Source organism: Agelaius tricolor, unplaced genomic scaffold (assembly GCF_023055355.1).
Source record: "Agelaius tricolor isolate 1412-34295 unplaced genomic scaffold, bAgeTri1.0.p SCAF_6, whole genome shotgun sequence".
Lineage (NCBI taxonomy): Eukaryota > Metazoa > Chordata > Aves > Passeriformes > Icteridae > Agelaius > Agelaius tricolor.
In genome coordinates, this window is record NW_027269266.1 from 11,871,282 (window position 1) to 11,894,399 (window position 23,118).

The window sequence follows — 23,118 nt, forward strand, 5'->3', positions numbered from 1 at the left end:
TCCACTGTTTGTCAAGAACAAGGATTTTAACTCCTTAGTTGGGAGAAATTCTATTAAAATCCACAAGGCAGAAAAATAAAGCTCAAGTTTGACTTCAAGCTCTTCCAATAACTTTCTCTGAGTAGCCTCAGATAAGCAATTTAGTTCTCTAATGTAGAACAATAATGGACACTGGTACTCTGACAAGCACATCATTCTTATTCCAGCACAAACTGGAAACCTAGTGTTTGGTAAGAGAAAGGATGGCCAATAAAAATTGAAATGGAGAAATAGGGGACTGACTTTGGAAAAACATATACAGAGTGGTATAAGAGGGCCTCAGGGAAGTCAGATGCACATCTGTCCCAGGGACACTTTTCAGGTCTGTTGTCCTATACATTTCCTGCCCAGAAGCACAAGTTTTAAGTAAAAAGGTAACATCTTTTCTTCCTATTTCTTCAGGTTTTGAAATACTGAAGTTGGACTGAGCTATTCCTGTTTCATGCAGTGTAAATTAGAAGAATCCTACCCTGTTAGATATCTGACCTGAAAAAAACCTGCACATTTCCAGTGAAGCACTCTGCCTTATACTCTTTATATCATGTAATATCTTGTTGTACCAACAGGCAGGGAGGCAACTTGTCAGCGACAATGACAAACACACACATATGTACTGTTAGTGTAAAATAGTTGTACTTAATTCCCTTTCTTTCCTTGATTATTTTGAGGAGTCTTTTGTAGTCATCTTCTTCTATTCCTGTATGTCTGCAGCTGATAAATTATTTCTGTTCTCTTTAATCCATTTTTTATTATTCTTCCAGATTTTTTTTCTGGTGTTGGTGAACATAAATCTTTTCAAGGGCTTGGCAGTACATTTGGAAAGATGTTTTGAACAGTATGGGTGCTGCTTCTAAGAGTTAATGAATCAGAAATTAATGAAAAAGTGGTTTGAAACTTAAAAAAGTCATATATTAGTGAATTCTGCTAACCAAATTGCCATGTATTGGTTTTGACATATTCCCCACCTGAATTTCCATGCTGTCTCTTTGTTTCTATGCTAAGAGCACGAGCTGTGTCCTAATGCACCATGGTCCTGCAGTCCCATTTTGTATGGAAACAAGGATTCTGCAGTCAGCTCTCAGGCTTGTACTCCTCTAAATTTTGAAGATGTTGATTGATTTTGACAGAGAGGTAGACGTCTCAAAGATAACCAAGTTCTTACAAGCTTTAATAAAACAAGTCACCAGATACAGAGAGATCTTCTAAGGAACTTGACAGAAGGAAAGAAACATTATAAAAGCACATGTGGCCAGACTTCAGAGAATCCAAGCAGAAGAGAGACCATACAGATATAGAAGAAACCTTTATTCAAATCTTAAAAACCAAAGCCATAGAATTGTTTAGGTTGCAAAAGACCTCTTAGATCACTATGGGCAGCTGCTAAACCAGCACTGCAAAGCCCATCACTAAACCATCTTCTGAAGTGCCTCACCTACACATTTCTTAAATATCTCCAAGGATGGTGAATCCACCAATTCCCTGGACAGCCTGTTTCAATGCCAGACTGACCTTAGCCCTTCTTAGCCCTTCTTTTGTGGCTGATTTATTTATAGAAATATTTTTATTGTATTTTATGGTAGCAGGCAGATTTAAATTCTAGATTGACTTTGGTGCTTCTAATTTTGTCTCTGCATAACCTCATGACATCATTGTGGTCCTCCTGAGGGACCTTACTCTTCTTCCAAAGATCCTAAACTCTCCTTTTCCCCCCTGAATTCCAGTCAAGCTTTTTTTTCAGTCAGGCCTGCTTTCTTCCCTGCTGGCTTTTCTTTGTCCTCTAGGACTGTCTCCCGAGAGACTCTGTGAACTCTGTGAACCAGGATCCTTAGCAGGCCAAAGTCTGTCCTCAGAAAGTCCACGTAGCAGTTCTGCTTACTTGCCCTCCTTACTTCTCCTATGCTTAAGCCATGCTCTGACCACCACGGCACCACCAGTCCTTCTCTGCTCACAAGCAAGCAGGTCCAGCAGGGTGCCTTCCCAAGGCTCACTCACCAGCTGTATCAGAAGTTATCTTCCATACACTCCAGGAGCTTCCTAGTTTCCTCTCTGCTGCATTGTAATTCCAACAGAGATGTGGTAGGCTGAAGTCCCCCATGAGATCAAGGGACAGTGATTATGAATCTACTGTCAGCTTATAGAACATATAGAATATATAGAACTTATAGAACATTTTGTTCTGCATCTTCATCCTGGTTGGGTGGTCTGTCACAGGTTCCCACCAAGATATTCCCTGTTGGCCTTCCCTGTGTCTCCTATTCATAAACACTCAAATCTAGGGCCACTATCATTTCGTTTTAGGCAATCAAAACTGTCCCAAACATATACCATATTATACCAGGGCTACCCCAACACCTCTCCTTCCTTGTCTGCCCCTCCTAAGAGTTTACAGCCAACCCTTGCAGCACTCAGTTGTGTGAGTCATTTCTCCATGTTTCTGTGATGGCAACTATGTCATAGCTTTCCTGCTGCACAATGTCAACCAACTGAGAAACACAAATCATAGCAAATCAGACTTCATTAATTCTATGGCTCACCAGCATAATTGTTTTCTTGTGCCAGCTCAACACATTCTCATTTTGTTTCCTTAGATGAACTTACATCTGTAGCCAGTGTATTTTTATTACTGTTTATTCTCAAAGCAGATCCTCCTGCAGCTGGACTTTTTTCCCAGGCTCCTGCTGGTTTCACCTCTACTGCATTTCTAAATATTTATCTTGCTTGCAATGAATCAAACTCTATCTCAATTTTAATAGAGTGGGAAGTCAACTGAATCAGCACTGTGTCCATGAATAGGACCTATGGCTACATCTTTATGAGTAAATTAAGCATGCCCAGGAACAGTTGCTAGCACTGAGGCAAACTGATGCAGAACAGCCTGAATTTGTACTATTGAATTAACTCACCCTCCAGAACAGGGTGGCTGAATACAAACTGCCTATGGAGAAGGATTTCTTCTCCGTGCTGTTCCTGGGAATTGCTCAGCATTCTGTTAGATGGCGTGTTTGTACCTTTGCCAAAAACATGCCAGACATCATCCTAACAATTTCATAGTATAAATAATCAAGCTCCAGTGCCTGGGAATGTCCCCTGGCCCTGCCTAATTAACTGCATGACATGAAACTCCTTCATCCTTGTCTACGGGCAGTTTTCACATGGCCATCTCTGCTTCCAGTGTGCCAATTCATCTGCTCATATGAGCTGGGCATTATCCATAAGCTGAGTATGCAAGCTAAGTCTCCCTAACATGTTAAATTTTAAAAGGGGCAAGCTCAGGCCCTAAATTTAAATGAGTTCAAATTGTTTAGACCAAAAGAGAGAATCTGCATGCCATATAATGATCTCATCTCAAGGCTATAAGGGACAGGATTTCTGGTTAAAAAGGCTAAGGAAGCTGGGCAAACCAAGAAAGACATGTAAATAAAACTGATCTCACATAGTCCTGAAGCTCCAAGTGCTCAGTGGGAGTCCTTTTTCTCTCATAAAAGTTTAATTTTCCTGGATGTATCATGTAGTGATTTAAATATAAGGCCAAGAGGCTCTGAATTGTTTTACAATGAGAAATTGTAAAACAATTCAGAGCCTCTTGGCCTTATATTTAAACATATCCTGGTTTTTATTTTGTCTAAATCAGCAGTCTTATCATCTTCTGGGAAACTCAGTTTGGTTTTTTGTTTTCTAACCTAAGCCAAGTTCCTTCCTTCCTTCCTTCCTTCCTTCCTTCCTTCCTTCCTTCCTTCCTTCCTTCCTTCCTTCCTTCCTTCCTTCCTTCCTTCCTTCCTTCCTTCCTTCCGCCACTTCCTTCCTTCCGCCACTTCCTTCCTTCCGCCACTTCCTTCCTTCCGCCACTTCCTTCCTTCCGCCACTTCCTTCCGCCACTTCCTTCCGCCACTTCCTTCCTTCCGCCACTTCCTTCCTTCCTTCCTTCCTTCCTTCCGCCACTTCCGCCACTTCCGCCACTTCCGCCACTTCCGCCACTTCCTTCCGCCACTTCCTTCCTCCCGCCACTTCCACCACTTCCTTCCGCCACTTCCTTCCGCCACTTCCGCCACTTCCTCTGCTTCCCACATTACAAAATATATAATAACTAAGCCATACTCCTTTGAAAAGCCACAGTACAGAAATCACCCAGCCACATGCTAATCTCAAGTGAAGAGGCTACTCATATACTCCAAGTTATGCAAGTACTTAAGTGCTTTGTAGATCAAAGTCTGGATTTACTGATGTGTATCTGAAGATCAGAGGCTGATGCATTACTCCAGAACACCTTGGAAATAGGTCTTATGTTTGCTCCTTCTTTTCTGTTTGCATTCCTCTGAGAGTTTGGTAATGAAGAGAACTATTTATTTTCTTGCTCCTTATGTTCTCAACAGGAGAGCAGAAATCCTATTTTAGTAGTACATTATTCTGTCTCAAAAGGGAGAAGAAGAGAGAATGATGGAAATTGTTTATGAATATAATATGCTTTGGATTAAGGTATAAAGTTACTTTGAGGCTTGCTTTGTCAAAATTTTTAAGGGATCTAGGGATAAAAGGAGCAGGAATGGAGGCTCATGGCATTGCAGCACTTGTGCCTGGACCAAGGCTTCCATGCTTCCACGCACCTTTTTTCAGGGCCTTCCTTCTCAGTAAGCAGAACCTGTGTACGCATGAAACTCATCAAGAAAAGTCCAGCTGAGGAAAGGTTTTTTTCTTTCATCTTTAATTTCATTCTTCACATAATGAGTTAATTGAAACAAAGTCTCATCTATAAAACAAAGAATTATTTCATAGTCCCTCAAGCCCATATCTCTCTATGAGCAGCAGCTCATAGGAAGATGTAGAACTGGCTGATCTGTGGGAAAGATGAAAGAAAAAGAACCTGCTCCCTTAGAGCCTTGCCTCTTGGTTTCCCTCAGAACTGTGGGAAATCCCCAATGAATAAACCATGGGATCAAAATTTTCCATGAGACTTTGAGCCAGAGAAAACCTTTCTTGTAAATATTCTGACTTTTCTTTGGGAAATCAACTGGGGAATTAATGGGGATGTATGCCTGGAACACTGACTGTAGAAGAATGTCCCTATTTCTTCTCCAGCTACTCTGGGGGTGACATTCATTTCAGACCAGAATGCCTCTCTAAATGGATAACAGTGGTTCAACATCTTAAAAGAGCTTCATAACACTAATCTGCAAGTGATCTATTAATCCTCCTCTTCCTGCTCCTTTTCCTTCAGTGGCTACTTTCATTATACACACTGAGACTCACGGGAAAAAATGATCAGTCCTTTTAAAAAGCCTTTAGCCTGATCCTTTGTTCTTGGCAGATGACGGCCCTCTCTGTCCTCTAGACCTCGTGTTTAGCTTGTGACTCCTCCTTAGTGCAGTGACTGTCTTTTATCAGCCTGTCATAATGTCTGCAATCCTTGATGGGCTCTGTGTGTGCACAGGTGCTGCATTTGAGGACAGGAGGGTTCTGCCTTCACTGGGATGCAGGCATGGCCAGACTGGCGACCCAGGGCTTCATCCTCTAAACATGCACCCATGCTGTAGCTCTCTTGGTAAGACCTCAGTCAGTGCAGAGGTGGGCAAGCAGTACAGATGCTCTTCATCCCTGGAGGGGACCTTTCTTTCTTTCTGCTAAAATCCAGTTGGATTGCCTGCTGAATTTGTCCCTTAAAGCTTGAAGAATCTTTTTTCAATAAAGGGGGGTAAAGTCCATTCCATCCTGATGATGATAAAACAGTCTGTGAGCCAAAATCCTGAACAAGATGGAAGTCAAAAGAGCCTCAAGGAAAAAAGCTCAAGGAGAATCAATTAGCACTTTCCAGTCATCAAAACTGAACATGCACAGCCATAGCTGGTCACCACAGCTGAATCTGTTCCCACATAAGCAAATACATGGGTGGTGAAAGCAAATAGCAGCATTACCCTAAGTGCCTCATAATCAGCCTTGATTATTAAGAACAACCATTATTACTGTTATTATTACTGTTATTATTACTATTAGACCTGATACATATAACACTGGCTTCAGAAGGATTTGAATTAGGCCTTAAAGTATCTCATAGTAAATGGCACCAGCCTATAATTTCCATCTCTGTTTTCTGATTCTTTCTTTAGCTGTGCAATGCCATAGTAAAAATATAACTATACTAGTAGAAGAAATTTAATTTCTCAAACTTTTTTGCTCAATCACTAAAAGAATTTTATTGTGTCACTTTAGTTTCTCATTTCTATGGTGTTTGCAGCAACCTATATATAATACCCTGACAGATACAGTTTCTATAAGAGCAAAGGCCTCTTCCTAACATCATTATGCTAATTTTTTGTGAGCATAGCACCTATGGGAATTTCATGTTGTCAGAGTTTTTCTAAAAGACATGTATTATGCCACTGTATAATACAGACTGTTTCTGCTGCAACACTAAACCAAGGGAGAAAACAAAATTTAATCCCACTTGCAGAGCAGTTATTCAAAACTAAATAGAGCAGTCACTTTCAGTAGAGATAAGAACAAACTAAAACTCTGGTTCAAACCAAATTCCTGGCCTTTTATTTCACTCCCTACCTTTTTTTTCATCACTACACAGGCCTGATCACAGTAAATCTGGTCAGAATCTCCCCTTCTCTCTGAGAATCTTGTGGTTTTGTTATATCAGACTTTGCCAAGAGGTATTAAATGACTTTCTGTTATGGTCTGGGAAGACCTTAATTATATGTCCTAGGTCCAATTTTCTCTGTACACAGCTGCCCACACTTGCAGTGTTCCTGAAGGTAACCCAAGCTACAGGCCCACTGTTCCTTCAAAAGGAATTCCAGGAGTTAAAACTCAGCCTCCTATTTACTATGCAAAATCTGTGATTACAATAAAAGTTGCTGGCCTTCTGGGAGCATGGTCCAGCTCTATCCTAATGGAGAGTCTATGTCACAAAGTGTTTTACTGGGAATGCAAGTACTTTAATAAGAAAAGAATTGATCTTGCAACTGGCACAAAATTCCAATGAATGAAAATAATGCATTGATTTCTTGTTTTTAAAATTAAAGCTTCCTTGCTATTCAAAATGGAAGGTCCTGCCCTTCTTGAAATTTATCCTCATAGGCCTAGGGTGAAGCTTGAAATTTTGCTTTTACACAGCAAATGCAAGAGGAGTAGACTATTAAGATGGATGGCTTTTTAACTGCATTTATTTAAACCAGGTTAATGTTAGCTTTTTATGTAGACAAAGAAGTGAGGGCAAGAGAGTCTTGGGAGTTAGGTGGAAATAGATTCATCAAAGGAAGTAGAAGTTTAGACTCTCTATCCTGCTGTCCCTAGTGTACAGCAGGACTTGAAGGTTGCCTTTCGAGTTCAAGACTGAAAGTTGACTTTCACGGGCCTGCCTACAGCTGTGAATGCCTGGTTGGAAAAGAAAGACTCAAGGCATAAATCTGAAATCAGTCCCACTCTGTCTGTGACCTGGCTGTGTATTTGAAAGCGCAAAAAAAGGAGGAGGCAGAGTACTGAAATGAGTCTTCTGAAAGATGTCTCACATTGCTGCAAATGTAGACTTCATCCCTCCAAGGTAAATTTTCCAAGTTGCACTGGTTTTAGGGATTTCATTAAGCTAATATGTTCACACGTGTAAGGCTTGATGCTTCTAGGACAAATACCCCAGCTGTGATGATGTTTTCTCACCCAGAAGTATTTGTAAGGAGAAGGTGTCTCTCTTCACTCTTCATCTTTATTGTTGATGTACAACATTGCTCTTTTTTTAAGAAAGCATTTTGTTGTTGATATTATTATTCCATTTCTTATTGCTTCTTTTATTAATTTACAAAATCCACTACCTAGCATTAAGTGGCTTTAATTTTTAAAAAGTATAAATTAAAAAATCCCCATAAATTAGGGCACCATTCCCAACAAGTGATGCTAATAAAATCACCACTAACTTGTCAGTAGCTGATCATTAAAAGGAGGGACAGAATGATAATCTGCCTAAAGCAATGCAGCATCAAGAGTCATATGCGCAATTTGCACTGAAGGACTCTGTTCCTTCCTGCAAATGGTATCTCATTGAGTCTAGCCAACAGGAAACCAACTGTTGGAAGAGGAATCTGTATTTCTGGCTCAGGAATAATGTTTTCAAGTTTGTCCTGCCTATCAGTGTAATGAGAATACTTTCCTTTGTTCCCCGTGCTGGCACAATTACCTAAAGATACTTTGCTCCTCTTACCTGGTATAATCTGCACAGTGAGCACCCTGAGCCCAGTGATAAAAGTAACTAGACTGAAACCTTCCTGAGCAAAGAGTAAGGGCCAGGTTTATCCAGTAGTGTAGAGTAGCTCCACTGAGGTAGGGAACAAATAAAAGCCAATCACTGGACAGCAACACTCATGCAGCCTCGGGGTATCCTGTGGTTGTGTCTGTTCCAATGGTATTTACAGTCACTGTGCCAACAACACACAGAGGTTTCTTATTTTCACTTTTGCCTATCTTTAATGTTTGATCCAATGCTCCCTAAAGCAAATGGAAAGCTTTCTGTTGGTTTCAGTGGGGTTTGGCTCTCACAGTGCTTGTGCATATCGGAATTGTTTAACCTACACTCTGCAAACCATCCACAGGCTGCTAGGATAATTTATCTAGGTCATGGCCTGCCCAAACCTCCCTCTTCCCCTGGGAAAATGTTCCCTCCCCTTCATGTGATTCCCATGATTTGGGAAGAGAGCAGCCAGGAGCAGGTAGGCTGAGTGGCTACAGAGGAAGATGTGCCTGTCTGGCTTCCCACTTTTTCAGGATGTCTGGTTCCTACCTGTGCTATTCTGCTCTGCAATGCGTGCAAAGTCAGACAAGAAAGCAGGAGCATATTAAAGCCATGCATGTAGCAGCAAGCACACAGTAGCCCTGTGAATAGCCTCTGCTCCATAAAACAAGTTATGTTCCCCTGTCTGCTGGACCCACATGATCACAGCCGTAACATCACGTACCCAGACCATAGAGACAGTGTGCTGGGTTAGTCTGCGGTCAGAGGGAAGGAGGTGTGTGGCTTTTGCTGCTCCTGCTCTAACCAATTTTTCATTCTTTCATAATGTAAAATTCTCCCTGGGTTGTAGCCCAAGTCTTTGAGGAGGCAAAACCACTTGCTGAATGTCATGAAGAAAGCAAGTTGCTATGCTAAAATGCTGGCAGGAGTTCAAACCCAGCCAAAAGGTTTAGAGCAGTATGAAAACACAACACACAAAAATCATATAAGCAGCGCTTTTTGTCTGCTGCAAATAGCATGCATTGGGGAAAGTTTTCTTTATGATACAATAAAATGTCTTTTAAGAAAAGAAGAAGAAAAGTGAAAGAGCATTTTCTTTAAGGGAGACCACCTGGTGCGAGCATAGCCGTGGCTGTTAGCTTTGGCAGCAGTTAAGAGAGGTCAGCATTCAGCAGCCTGAGCTTGTTGGGACTCTCTGCTCAGTCTAATCACTGACCAAGGACATGCATAGGGAAATTAAGGGTTTGAATGGGTTTGTAAAGGTCTGACCTGTTTTGCTGTCTCTGGAGTGACTCTTTCTAACAAAGGTACGCTGTCTAACCCTGCAAAGCACAGTTTACAGATACCTCCAACAAATTAGGGGTATTAGCCCAGTTAAATTAATGAAAGCAATGTTAACATGCACAGACTGCTTCTGAGGCTTGGCTAACCAGCTCAAAGCGAGCTCGCGGTTTTGTGCAGCTCAGACATACTTTCACAGGGCTGCGTGGGACTTCATCACTGTCACACACTGAGCACTTCTTCTGTCTTCCAGTGCTAACACTTGCTGTCTTGTGCCAACACTAGCTAGTCCCTCTATGAAAACACTTGGTTGCACATTTTGCAGCTTCTGTAAGCCATGTTCTTGGCTTAGGCTCCAGAGGCTGCAATCCTCCCTGTCTCTCTCCTGACGTGTCAACCTCCTGTTGATTTTTACTTCTCCAGTTCCCTTCAATGCCTACTTCTTACTTCTTTATGCCAGGGACTTGAAAAGATTCAGTTTCCTTCCACTTTATGCTGTTTTCTCCCTCAACTGGGGAATATGCAGGCTCCCAATACATTCTTCTGGACTCTCCCATGTCCTCTTCATGCTGTTTTAGTTACATTTGCCCCAGTTATGGTTCCCACGCCCTTTCCTACCCCATATCAGAGTTTCAGTTTGACCCCAGTTCCCCTTCTTATCTTCTTGCTTGCTGGCATAGTTTTGTTCATGTTTTTGGTCAAATGATACCTAAATCAAGCCTTGAAGGCTTGCACTTATTACAAAAATGAGCATTTATTTGGCCCTAATTTGCTGAGAAATTTAGCTTTTTCAAATGAGTTTTCTCTTTTTGAGCAGAGGTGTGATTCTAACCAGAGAGACATCAGACAGTCCCAGGGGTTTGTCAGGGTGGGCAGCACCACAAACTGACTCCTGAGGACAGCAGTCACATGGATGCTGAATGAGAGCATTCTTGGATGTGCAGCTATAGGTTTTGTACACCCAGAAAATACAAAATCCTTTCTGCAGCTCACCTCGTTTTGCTGTTGTTGGCAAAAAGAGCCTTGGTTCTCTCCCCCTTCTTCTCCTGCTCCTGTGGAGTGTCTTGAAGGCACATCTCAAAGTTTTAGTGGTGCTTTAATGGAAAAGATAACCAGCCCGTGTAATGGGCAGTTTCCTAGCAGATTCTCTTTTCTTAAATGCACTATCTGAGTTTAATGAGTTGAAACTCACAACTATAATTAGCAAAATGCTTAAGATACTACTCTCTGAACTTAATTGAATTTAATTTACAGTCTGAACAAATACATTTACATGTTGAAGCAAATGTTTGCCTTTATTTTAAAGTATTCATCTCTTCTTATCTTCCAGACCTTAGTGAGGCAAAAGTTCACTCATTAAGCTTTGTGGTACTAGGACATCTGACTTTAGTTGGCTTGAATACTGAATTTGTGAAACTTGATCCCTGAACATATCATAAAAGGACTTAAGCTCTTCTAATGGAAAAATGTTATCAGCTTTTAAATGTATGTGCTTAAGCCTTAAAGGAATGCTGTGTAGTATTAGCACAGCAACCTGCAAATTCACCATTAAAAAAAAAAAGTACTTAACAGTAATTAAGCTGTGGACAGTGTTTGAAAAAGATAGTGCAGTTTTGCTGGATTTGAAAATTAATTTATTTAATTTTTATTTATTTATGATTAATTTCTAAGCATTTTGCTATGGAAGGCTCTCTTGCTCTAAATTCTGTCCATTTTACTCTGTCATACAGGATTCTGTTGAGAGAATTTTTAAAGTGATATCTATACAAGAGACAGGCCAGTTTATTTTCCTACAGAATTTCCTAATACTGCAGTTAGCCAAGAACATCACGCTTTACAGATCCAAGCACCTTGAGCATAAATTCTTTGCCAACCAGAAACCAAGGGCAGAAATCAGTATGAGGAGACCAGGCACCTGAGTGTCTGCAGTGTTAATCCTCAGAGCCCATTAAGGTAAATAAAGGTCCCTTCTGTTCTGCACTTGGAGAGTGAATTCAGCAGCAGTTGGGGACTTTTGCTGAAGCAACCAGAAGCCAACTATTCATCAGCATATGAAGTGTTGGAAAGCTATAGACGGCAATATCCTGCAGTAGCAGGTGCAGGGGCTGGAGTTAGACTAAGTAGAAGATGGAAGAGGTGAGAAAAACATCAGCTTGTGAGCAGCAAAACAGCTCACAGTGCAGGCCAGTGGAGATGCTGGCACTGAATGGGCTCTCTGCTGTCCTCCCCATGCTCCTGTATCGATATTTTTAGAAAGACACTGCTTCTTGGGAAAACAAATTAGAGAAAACTGAGTGCAAAAGTAAGATATCTATGTGGTCACAGGACAAGTTTTATTCTCAGGGATTCCAATCTCATCCTGCTTTGGCAAACAACAGAAAATTGTGACCTGAGCTGAACAGTGAAGGTTATATTCTGACTCTGACTTTTTCTCTTACCAAAGCAGTGAATGGAGTCCTATAGCCTTATTGCCTACTGTACCTCAGTCTTAGGAGCTAGAAAAGAGTCTCTGTTCTCTTCCTGAGTCATGGGTAAAAATATCAATGTGCAGGTGATTTCAAATTTGATAGTGATCAGAATTGCCAAATGGGATTCATTAAACTGTCAAACCAGACACTCTACCTAGTGCTTGCCTTTGGTAGTCTTAGAAGTAAAAAATTATTGTGGTTTAAAGGAATATCTCTGAGAGTTTCCATGCTAAAACATGACTTGAGACATGCCGGGTGCCACTGGACTGGCCAGGCTGGGGGCAGCTAGCACAGCACCTACAGTGGTAGCAGCACAGGGATGACCCTGAGTGGATTCTGATCAGTAAAACACTAGAGCTGATTGAAAATTTCATCCAGATATGTCAGCAGGACCTGTAGCAACCTAAAGTGTTGCCTGAGTATACACCTGGACCAAGCCCCCACCAGTAGGTTAACTGCAACATCCAGGCCCAAAGGAAAGCTGATTTTGCCTGTTCTAGGTGAAGGTGCTGTGGTTCCTTTTGGTGTGTATGAAGTTTGTTTGTATGTATCACAACCTGGCCCATGATTAACTTGCTTCCTTTGATCATTACACTTATATGAAAACCAAGTGGGGAGCAGCCCACAAACTCTGGCTCCGTGGTTCACACAGCTCATGTTGTAAACGCTGTTGAGTTTTATTACATTAACCATTAGCCTCAGCACATACAAAAGGGCTCATTTGAATTTGACAGCTCTTTCCAAATAGGTGTGCATGGGAAAAGGCCTGCACTGTGTGGGGTTGCTGTGATATTGCCCCTTTGGGAAGCCGTGTGTCCCCTGGGCCTTTGTGCAGCTGTTCCCTGCACGTGCTGGCCTGGCTGGGTGGGAGCCCCGTGTCCCATCCTGCAGCCATGGTGGGGCTCTGTGGAACTTGCTCTGGGCTTTGTGCAGTTCCTTAGGACTGTAAGGCTCCTGCCTGCTCACATGGCTTCCTCTGTCTCCTCTTGGTTCAAATCCAGGAACCTGTTTGAAGTTTTTCAGGCTTCCCAGTCCAGCAGAAGTGGAGGGGAAGCCCCCTGGCCCAGTGTGTCTGGTGACAAACATGCACAGCATCCCGAGATGCCCAGGGAGTGATTGGAGTGCAAGGAGGAAGGATCGAAACCTCATCCCTTCTTTTCTCTCACACCCACACACCCGCTCCTGCATAAGGACGAAGCTCTGATCCCATGCCTGTGGCTACCCTGCTTCCTCTTGAATCACACCACCCACAAAGTAAGCAGGCTTTAAAACTTGGCATTAAGAAAAACAGAAGTAGATTTTCCTGCTGTTAAATTAATCTGCCAAGGCAAACTCATCCCTTATAACATGAAACTTTAACAAGCTCTTGCATTGAGATGCCCTAATTTGAACAAGGAAAAGTTTGCAGGGAGCTGGGAGCTGAATTTTCACTCAGAGATAAGGCTATATACCTCTCTGCCTGCAAGCCCGTGGGTATTTAAAAAAACCCACAAAACAAAACAGAATGTCTTTACATATTTAAATAAATTTAAATGAACCTGCTCTAGATGAAACATTCAACTCAATTCCTTAACTGAGTTTCTAAAGGGTGAGCTCCACTACAAAAGAAACTTATTAAAGAATAATGAAGACTGTCAAAAACCATATGCTTAAAAGCTAGTAAATAACAAAGTAAGGCTTTTAGTCATCTTGACTGGACAAGGTGAGGTCAAAAAGAAACAACAACACATCCAGCACCATGGCAATGGGCTTTTCATGCTTCTCATCTTCAGCAATTCCTTTTTCAGAAAGTATTCCTTTCCTTCAGTCAGACATTCTCTCCTGTTAATCACTGTCTTTAGCCTGACCCTCTGAAATAGAAATTCTCTTTTATGGAATATTTTACTTGAAATGGTGTGTTTCTTTTTCTTTTTTTTTTTTTTTTTGGCTGAAGGTATGCTTACCTCCCTTGGAAGCACAAGCAACTGAATGAAAGAACAACATATTCTAAGCCATTGTTGAAATGCTTTTTCAAACAACTTTGTGTTGGATGGATCCTGGGGCTGTCATTTACTTGACATTCATTTATACTGAATCAGTTAATAAGTCAGATGTTGTGTCATGTTAAGCATTTTTTCCTTGTTTATTTTCCCTGCATTAATATCCATATTGCAATTGTACACAATGCCCTGAGCAAAATTTAATTCACTGGCACTGATTTACAACTGTATAACATGTTCTGATGGGGATAACTGTTGAAAAAAAAATCATTTTAAAAGCATATGCAAGCATAAAGAACGATCAGTTGACATCTAGTTTTTGCTGTGTGGGAACCAAGTGGTTGTTAATTATTTTATTTTTGTTGTTGTTGTTGTTTCCTCTTTTGTTCTTTATAAGTAGGCAAATGTTCAGTGGTGATCAGGTGCTGGTTTATCTTAAATACTGTTTGACAGCCTCAGGGTTAACAGAAATTTCACTGCAAAATGTTCATAAACTCACCATGACAAGAGCAGAGGCTTGGAGTACTGTGCTCAGTCATGTAAGAATGAGTCTGAAATTGAACTTAGAAGCCAATAATATCTGAACAATCAACACTGCCTATGTTACACTTTTTTAAGTAAAGGAAATCAGTCTCCAATGTGACCTTGATGTGTAAACAAGAGGTAATTAATAAAGGCATTGGTGCAATTTCATGGAACATGAACTACCTCCTCCAAAATCTTAGCACTTAAAATCAAGGTATATTTTAGTATCTATGATGTCCAAAGCATTAAAAAACAAAACAAAACAAAACCAAAAAAAAAAAAAAAAAAGAAAAAAAAAAGAAAAAAAGCCAAACAAACCACCACCACCAACAACTATAAATTCCTGAAGTCTGAAGTTACAGAGCCAGAATTTGATGGCCAGAGGACACTGGAGGAAGTATAAGGGAACAGAAGAAATGCTAATTTCTGACCCTGGGAATAACATAATAATGTGTTTCTTCAGCTTGCACCTTCAGTTTCAATTCTTCTTTTTTTCCAATTCTTTTACTACAACCAACCAAGTAACAAAACCATTTTATCTTTACCTTAGTATCCTCTGTCTAAACTAGGAAACAGAATGTATCATTTGCAATGAGAGGCTATTATAAAACTACAAAGTTTTGTTTCACTCTCATTCTGACACTGCTCAAGATTTTTTGGATCTTTTTAAGCCTCATGCATAATTTAAAAAAAAGCATATTTAACACAGGCCATCTGTAATTTCTGTGTCAGTAGTGAGCCACATAATTGTTTTGAAAATATGCATCATTCATTATATATGAATAATTATATAACATAAAAATGACATTGCACAACTCATTTCAACCCAGTTTTGCCCCTAATGAGTACATGAGGTACCTATTTCCAAGACATAAAGTATATTTTAAAATAACCAAGTGCATTTATTAAATGCTGTATAAAGCTGATATATTGTTGCATGCTTACAGTGTCAGAAGTGCTTTAACTGTGCTTTCCAGTTGTCTTACCCTAAAAGCCTATAAAGGATCCTGCTTTGGAAAAATGGGAGGGAAAAGGAGAAAAGGAAGTGGCGGAAGGAAGTGACGGAAGTGGCGGAAGGAAGTGGCGGAAGTGGAGGAAGTGGCGGAAGTGGCGGAAGTGGCGGAAGGAAGGAGGGAAGGAAGGAAGGAAGGAAGGAAGGAAGGAAGGAAGGAAGGAAGGAAGGAAGGAAGGAAGGAAGGCAGACACATGGACAAAACTTAATTTTCACTCATTCATTTCACTCATGCCATCAATGTCAAATTAGGATTCTCAAGTTTTATGGTACAAAATTATCTCTTCCTGCAAATTTAAGTCCTAGAACTAATTGCTAAGCCTCAGATGTAACACTGACAGGCAAATGCAGTGATCTGTAGCATCTACTTAGTTCATGTTATTTGAAATTCAAACTATACTTGTGAAGCAGGACACCCATTTGAAGGTCTCATGAATACTTTAATCTCTTTTTTTTTTGATAGTCTGGTGCTAGCTACCTTGCCTGCTATATTTTTTTATTATTTATCTCAAGGTTTTGCACTGAAAAGCTACTGGAAATTTATTTACATTTTGTTTGGTTTTGACCAAGATAACTTGTATTTCTAATAGGATTTGTACACTTACTGTTGGGCATGATCAAGATCTGGAAGTCCACCTTTAAAATGTTTTTGAGATCCTGGTTGTTTTACTTTTCAAATCAGAAAAATATCAAATGTTCCACATACAGAATTTCAAAACAATTGTACTAAGTGAAAAATTTTACTTGCTATTAGAATTAGCAAGTAATTTAGAATTTTAAAAAAATTAGAATTAGAATTTTACTATTAGAAAATTAGAATTTTACAAATTAAAATTTTACTTGCTTTTCATATTCTTTGATTGTATTTACTTAGTTTATGGTGTCATGGTGTGGTATATCATCATTTCTTAGCGTAGCATTTTAAAAATTAGTACGAGCTGTACTTACATTTATTATACTTCAGCATCTTTTCCAGATTAGAATCTCTTGTTTATCCTGTAGTGAAATGGCTGACAAAAAACAAGTTTCATGTATAGAATAAGTCAAATAGTATACAAGTTAGGGGATTAGTAATATTTTCAATATCCTCCACTACATATTTTATTATTTATAAAAGTACTGTTACACTAATTTATACCCTGAATAACTTATGTGCTACATTAGAGTGTGTGTTGTAATGAAATTTAAAGTGCCAAATGGGTTCATTACAATACACATGGGTGACGCTGTGTCCCTGAAAAGGTGACACATTTCAGTTAGAACCAATTAATGGATGTTTATAGGTATTTTTAAAATTATGTGAAATGAAGTCACAGAGTCATAAAATTGTTAGGATTTCTCCATGATTTTTCAAAGATAATGGAGAGCAGCAGAGCAACAACACCTGCCAGCCCCCTCAGTAGCTGTGGGTGCATCCCATCAAGGCCCATGGATTTAGGGGTGTGTAGTCTGCCTATCTAATCTCCAACCCAACCCTCTGTGACCAGGGGCAAGTCCTCCTTTTTCAGCCTTCTCTTACCTCTTTTGCTCTGTTTTTGTCTGATGTACCATAATTCTACGCTGCTGTTGCAAAATTTTATTACAGCATTAATATTTTATTTACAGCATTTTTTGTTACAATTTTATGCAAAACTGTAAACAATTTTTTTAAAAAGACAAGGAAAAATGTATAGGATTCCTACTAAGCTGACAGGGAAGTTTGCATGTCCATAGAATGGCAGTAGCTGTCAAATTTGTACTTTGTCATTCACTTAGTTTACATGTCTGCATAAGTGGCTTGGCCTTTTCAATATATATCACAACTTATGATCGATCAGCACTAAAAAGAAGCAATAAAAGGGAAATCACAGTTGGTCAAACTCTGGATCAGTTGTATCTAGGCACTCAGATTTAGCTCAGCAATAAGAACCAGCCATCCATTGAGGAAGAGCCTTCCTAGAATCTCAGTCCAAAATGGAAAGAAACAGCAGGTGATTCTGAAACTCTGAAGTGTTTTAGGACGCAGATTTCCTGGCCAAGTGCAGGAGGTCAGTGTGACAGTGGGCTGTGAGCAGGGCTATTCCTGTGCCATTTATGAATGCAGGTAGAGGAAAAGCATTTTCATGCAAGACTCCCACCTGAGTTTTGCAAACACAGAAACAACACTCCAGCTCGATTCCAAATATGAGCCTGATGTGTCTGCACAGAAAATACAGACCACAGTACCAGAAAAACACATTATCTGTAACTTGCAAAATAAAAACCGTCACTTTCTATGGAGTGTCTCAATATTTCATTTGTTATTTCCTTCTTTTACTGCACTGCTGTAGATAATTTCTCTTGTTCTGTCTCACATTGTTCTTGGTTAGTGGCACTTGCCTGAAATTAGTTTCTAATTGGGATAAATGAACTGCATGTATTCATGGGGCCTGGGCAGTTGTTTTTGGCTTCCAGCAAAAAGCAGTGAACAAGCAAATTCTGGTGGCTGCTGACAGCTGTTTCACATAGGCTTGTGTTATCAGGGCAAACACATGTAAACGATATGAATAAATAACATGCAAATGTTTATAAATTGAGTGAATTTAACTTTATCAGATTATCCTCAAGCTAGTTTTAGACTGAATTTAGTGGCACTAAATCCTTTAGCAAGTATCACAGGGTAATGCTTCTTATCAACACAGTGAGAGTGTGGTTCCTTTTTTTTTAGACTTTCCACTTGATACTCATGGTGCAAGAATTTCTAGTTCAAGACAAAGCAAGGTCAGCAAGCAGTTTGTAACATGCCTCCTGGGTGTGTACTCACAGGAGCACTTCACCATCCCATCCTGCCAAAAACCCACCAAACCAGTACATACAGAAGTATGTTCCTATTTTCTAGCCAAAATCATTGCTGGGTTTGGCTTTCAAAAGTTGGCACCTACAAAATGCTGTACAAAGAAACATTTAATGTGAACTGTAAATCATAGTGGATGTTAAACAGTTGCTCAGTTTACCTGAATATCAAGAATGGTTTGGGAAATTGGAGACAGAATCCTCCATTCATCTTTCTCTTTTTTTTTTTTTTTTTTTCTTAAGTTAGAAATTTACTGCAAAGGAAAGATTCATACAGGGTAAATTGTCTCAGTCCCTTGTGTTCCAAATAGAAATCCCTGTGAGAAGCAACCAAACATATTAGGAAACAATCAAAGTCTAAGCTAATATTCTCAGTGCATTTACCTCCACTGAAGTATGGTGAACACTTACCCTTCTATGGGTCATATACAACTCTGTCAATTTACTGTAAAATTGCTTAACATCACTGCAATGAATGGGCAGATTATACAAAATTCTTTTTAGACCTGACATTTCCACCATGACACCTTCAACTGAGCTCTGCATTGGTAATGTACAATGTTGTGGCATAGTGATGTCTCGTTTAACCAGTTTACTTCACAATTTCCACTTTCTGCTTCTGCTGGGATCTGTTCTTGTCCCTGTTTTATTTATGAAGAATTGCTACTCACCCTTTAATATGTTAAATTTTCATTTTATTGCTTCTGCTAAATATGTTTTTATCCATAATCCTATAGTGGCTAAATTTATCTGTACATTTAATGCCATTGATTCAATTACACTCTGAATGAATATTGCATATTGAATGTTACTCTTCTTTTTTGCGGAATATACATGGGAACTAACTAATAGGATTTTGATGTAAATCAGGAACTAAGATATTAAAAATGTGTAAATATCTTTACCTCCAAAAGTCCTTGGTGATTTCACTAAAGATGTAGTTTCTTGTAGCAGAACTGACTTACAGTGAGATTCAAAGGTGAATCCAAAACATGCCTGCATTAAAATTCAAGTAAAACTTCCTTGAGTCCTTAGTATAAAAATATTGCATGGTCACTTGATTATTTTCTTAATAAAGGTTTTGGATTCTGATAATTGGTAGCTATTATGGCAGCTATTATGGTAGCTGCTTCCACTGCATATTAAAAATGTTTCATCTCTAGCTAACATTTCCAGGGCTTTGGTCTTATTGGAACTTCATCCTCTGAATTTAAGAATTCACTATAAGGTAGCCTCTTTCTTTTAGATAAAACTACCTCTTAATTTTTTACTTGACCAACAGAATAGACTGTTCTTTCTGGATTTGAAATCAATTCAGCACAATATATGTTCACATACTGTATTGCCTATGACCTGGAGCCTGGTTTGTTCTCTGCCTCCTATGAAATCAGAGGACTGCAGATACATTAATCCTTTCTTCCTCAATTTTCTCTCTTTCCACTTTAACAGAATTCTGATTACACCTGCTTTCAGAATGAGATGTTCTTTTGAGAATGTTCCTTCCAAGAGGGCTTTTTTATTGCCAGAAGTACAGTTTGATGCTTAAATGGCCTTGGGAGTTAATCACTTCTTCCCTACTAGGCCTTAGATTTGGAACAAAGTAATTCTGAGAAAAATATCTGGCAGCTGAAATTATTTTATTTCTTTTTCTGGCATATTGTCAAGGTACATTTACCTGTGTTAAAAGCACCAAATGAAACCCTTATAAAAATAAAATCTGTCAGAGTAAAGTTTCTTTCTTGCTGTTCCACTTCCTAAGCATTATGCATAGTTTTATGTTCATTTATGTGCTCAGAGATTAAAGAAAATGTTTGTAGTGTTCACTCCTGAAAGAAAGATTATAAATAAATGTTTCCTCTCAGAATAATCTGTACATGACAATTTTTGTTCAGGACATTTTGGTGGATATCAAGAAAATCAGATTTTGAGAGAAGACAAGCATATCCTCCAAAATGTTATTAGATACAAAAATCAGATTATTGTTTTCATTAAAGGAACTCATTTGTGGGCCACTCTGAGGCACAGATACTATTTCTCATGGCACCACAGTGCACAAATGAGGAGGAGATAAGTGTTCCTTTCCTGTAGAGGCAGTTTGGTGCCCAAATCCTGTTGGCACAGCCCTTGTGCCTGAAGCCCTGAGCCTGCAATGCAAGCAACAATGGATCCTGTCTGGTGCTTCTGCAGTCATTGAGAATAACAATTCTCAGCAGAAGTCTGAAAATACAAATACTCCTGAAAAGTATATGTGTGATGCTAGACATTTTGTAGTCACAATGCCATCATAGAGACACCAGAACTTTGGGTTACACTGTCACAAATATCAGTGTACTTCCACATGCCCCAAAGTAGAGATTTCACTCCAGCTAAAAAGCAGCATGTAACAGAGGCAGCAGATGTTTAATGGCTGCACCATTGACAGTGTATTTAACTGTTATTAATATTTATAATTCAGTAATGATAACCATGGCTCCAAAGTGCACTAAATGCACTCTCGTTATTGCTTTAAGTTAAACCTTTGTCTCAGTTAATTGGCTATGTGTCCCACTCCTATGCAACCCATATGGCAAGGCCAGGAAATAATAATATTGTTATCCTGGAAAAAATCAGTGACTGCTCTCGAGTGAATGTTTGGTCTCCAGAAAATTACTGAACTGGTTTAGCCATGGTCATGTTAAACACCCATCCTCAAGGAAAGAAATAATTAAACTGCATTTAGTGAGATTCCTAGAAACAACAAGACTTGGTCAAAAGCTGCTACCTGTGGCTCCAGAGGCTCACTGGTTATAACTGCAGGGACATAAAGCTGGCATGGCAAGTTTTGGACAGGTATTTCAGCAGAAAATGTGAATATAAAGCCATCAAAGTGAGAGACGGTGGCATGGGTGTGGTCAAATAAAACGGAGGAAATACTGTTTTGTTATGGGAATTGGTAGAAAGAAAAGTTGGGGAATTTCTTATCAGGAGAGTGGCAGTTTATAGCTGTAGAGCTCCAGGAAAGATCCTGTGGTCTTTCAGAATGAAGATGGACTGAAGAACACATTCAAGCGGTTTTCCTTCTCTTTGCCCTTGAAACAGAAAGCAAGGCTGCTGGCCTTTGGCTAAGGGGTCATGCCAAAAGGGTTAACAGCCATGCAACTTTGGTCTTATATAATGCTTTTAACTGATAGCCTAGAAATAATCAACAGATCGTGACAACAGTACTGTACTTCATACTTGTGTATAAGAGTTTTTTAAAATGTTTGTATATTTAGTTAGTCTCCAAGCCTTCCTTTCATATAATTAAAGAAAATGTTTTTACTCTCACACAAGATTGGATCTGACCAAAACAAAAGAGAACCCAAACATTGGATGAGGGATTGAAATAGCAGACTGCAGTTTTGCTTATATCTGTGTTAAGTACACAACATTCAGTTATATTTAGCAGGGACAGACCCTCTCACTCACCTCCTGGAGATCTCAAGAGAGGAGACTGAACTTTCTGAAGTTGTCCATTCCAGTTTCCTTTTCCAGCCAAAACATCCTTCTGGCCACTGGGTCACAGCATGAAGTACATTGACATTCTGTATCTAAACCATGAGGAACTGTTAGATAACTAACCATCGCTTGTTTTTCTTTGAATTTTCTCCTTCAAAACAAGTACTGGTGGCATTCATAATCAGTCAGTTATTAAATCTCCCTGTGCCAGAGTGTATTCATAAATATGTGACAACTTCATATCTAAAGACAGAAGAAATGATCAGTAATTCAGACAAAATTCATATTTTAATTAAAAATAAACAAAACATTAAGAACAAAACATAAGAAATCAAGAAGAAACCAAGGATTTAAAAACAATGTTAAAACAGGTTGTTAGTTGAAAATGTTTCATGAAGCTCCTTAAATCTGGAACTGTTTTCTTCTGCCTCATCAAATCTCAATTCAAAACACATTCCCTGTCCCTGCTCATTTCCTCTATTCCATTTTGGTATATACCAAGAAGTCACGTCCTGTTATTGGTTGAAAAGTGCCATGTACTAGGTTCATACAGTCTTTAACAATATATTTGGATTATTGGTGGAAAAAAGTAGTAGAATGACATCTACACATTCATAAATGCAGATAAATGCACTCTTGCCATTGTGTTCAACATTTCTTTACCCATGGACATCCTGATTTTGAATGCTATGCTAATAAAATGGAGAGCATATTTCTGTCAGGTATTACTCATAGTCTCAGGATCATCTGGAAGCTGCCAGGTATTCAGGGAAATATTTAAGTCCTAAACATTACATTAATTCTGTATTTCTGATATGAAATTTCAGATGATCCAATGTTTGTTATGCCCTATTTGCTATTCATCATTTGCTATTCATTATAGTTGTATTTATGTCTCAGTTACCTAATCAGGAAGTGCAGACAATAGTATGTGATTTGGTTGACCAGTCAAACACTTCAAATACTGAATAGATGAAACTATTTGAGAACAAAAAAATAGGCTGAAATCTGTTCATATAGAACTGTTCAGTGAGTACTTACAAATAACAAATGTGTTTGCAGAAATCAGGACTGTTTCCAGAATGATTCATGAACTGCAAAACGGCCAAATTAGCAACAAACACTATTTGCAATGGATAATTCAATCAGTCATAGATTGGTTTAGCAGAATCATTGACAAGAAAATTCAGCAGAATCTGTGATTCTCTTCTCCAGAAACGTTGAGTAGCATTTTCTTCCTCTGCTTCACCATGAAAGCTGACTGGAGAACATACTCTCTTCAAACTGTTGTCTTCCCTTTCTTAAGTC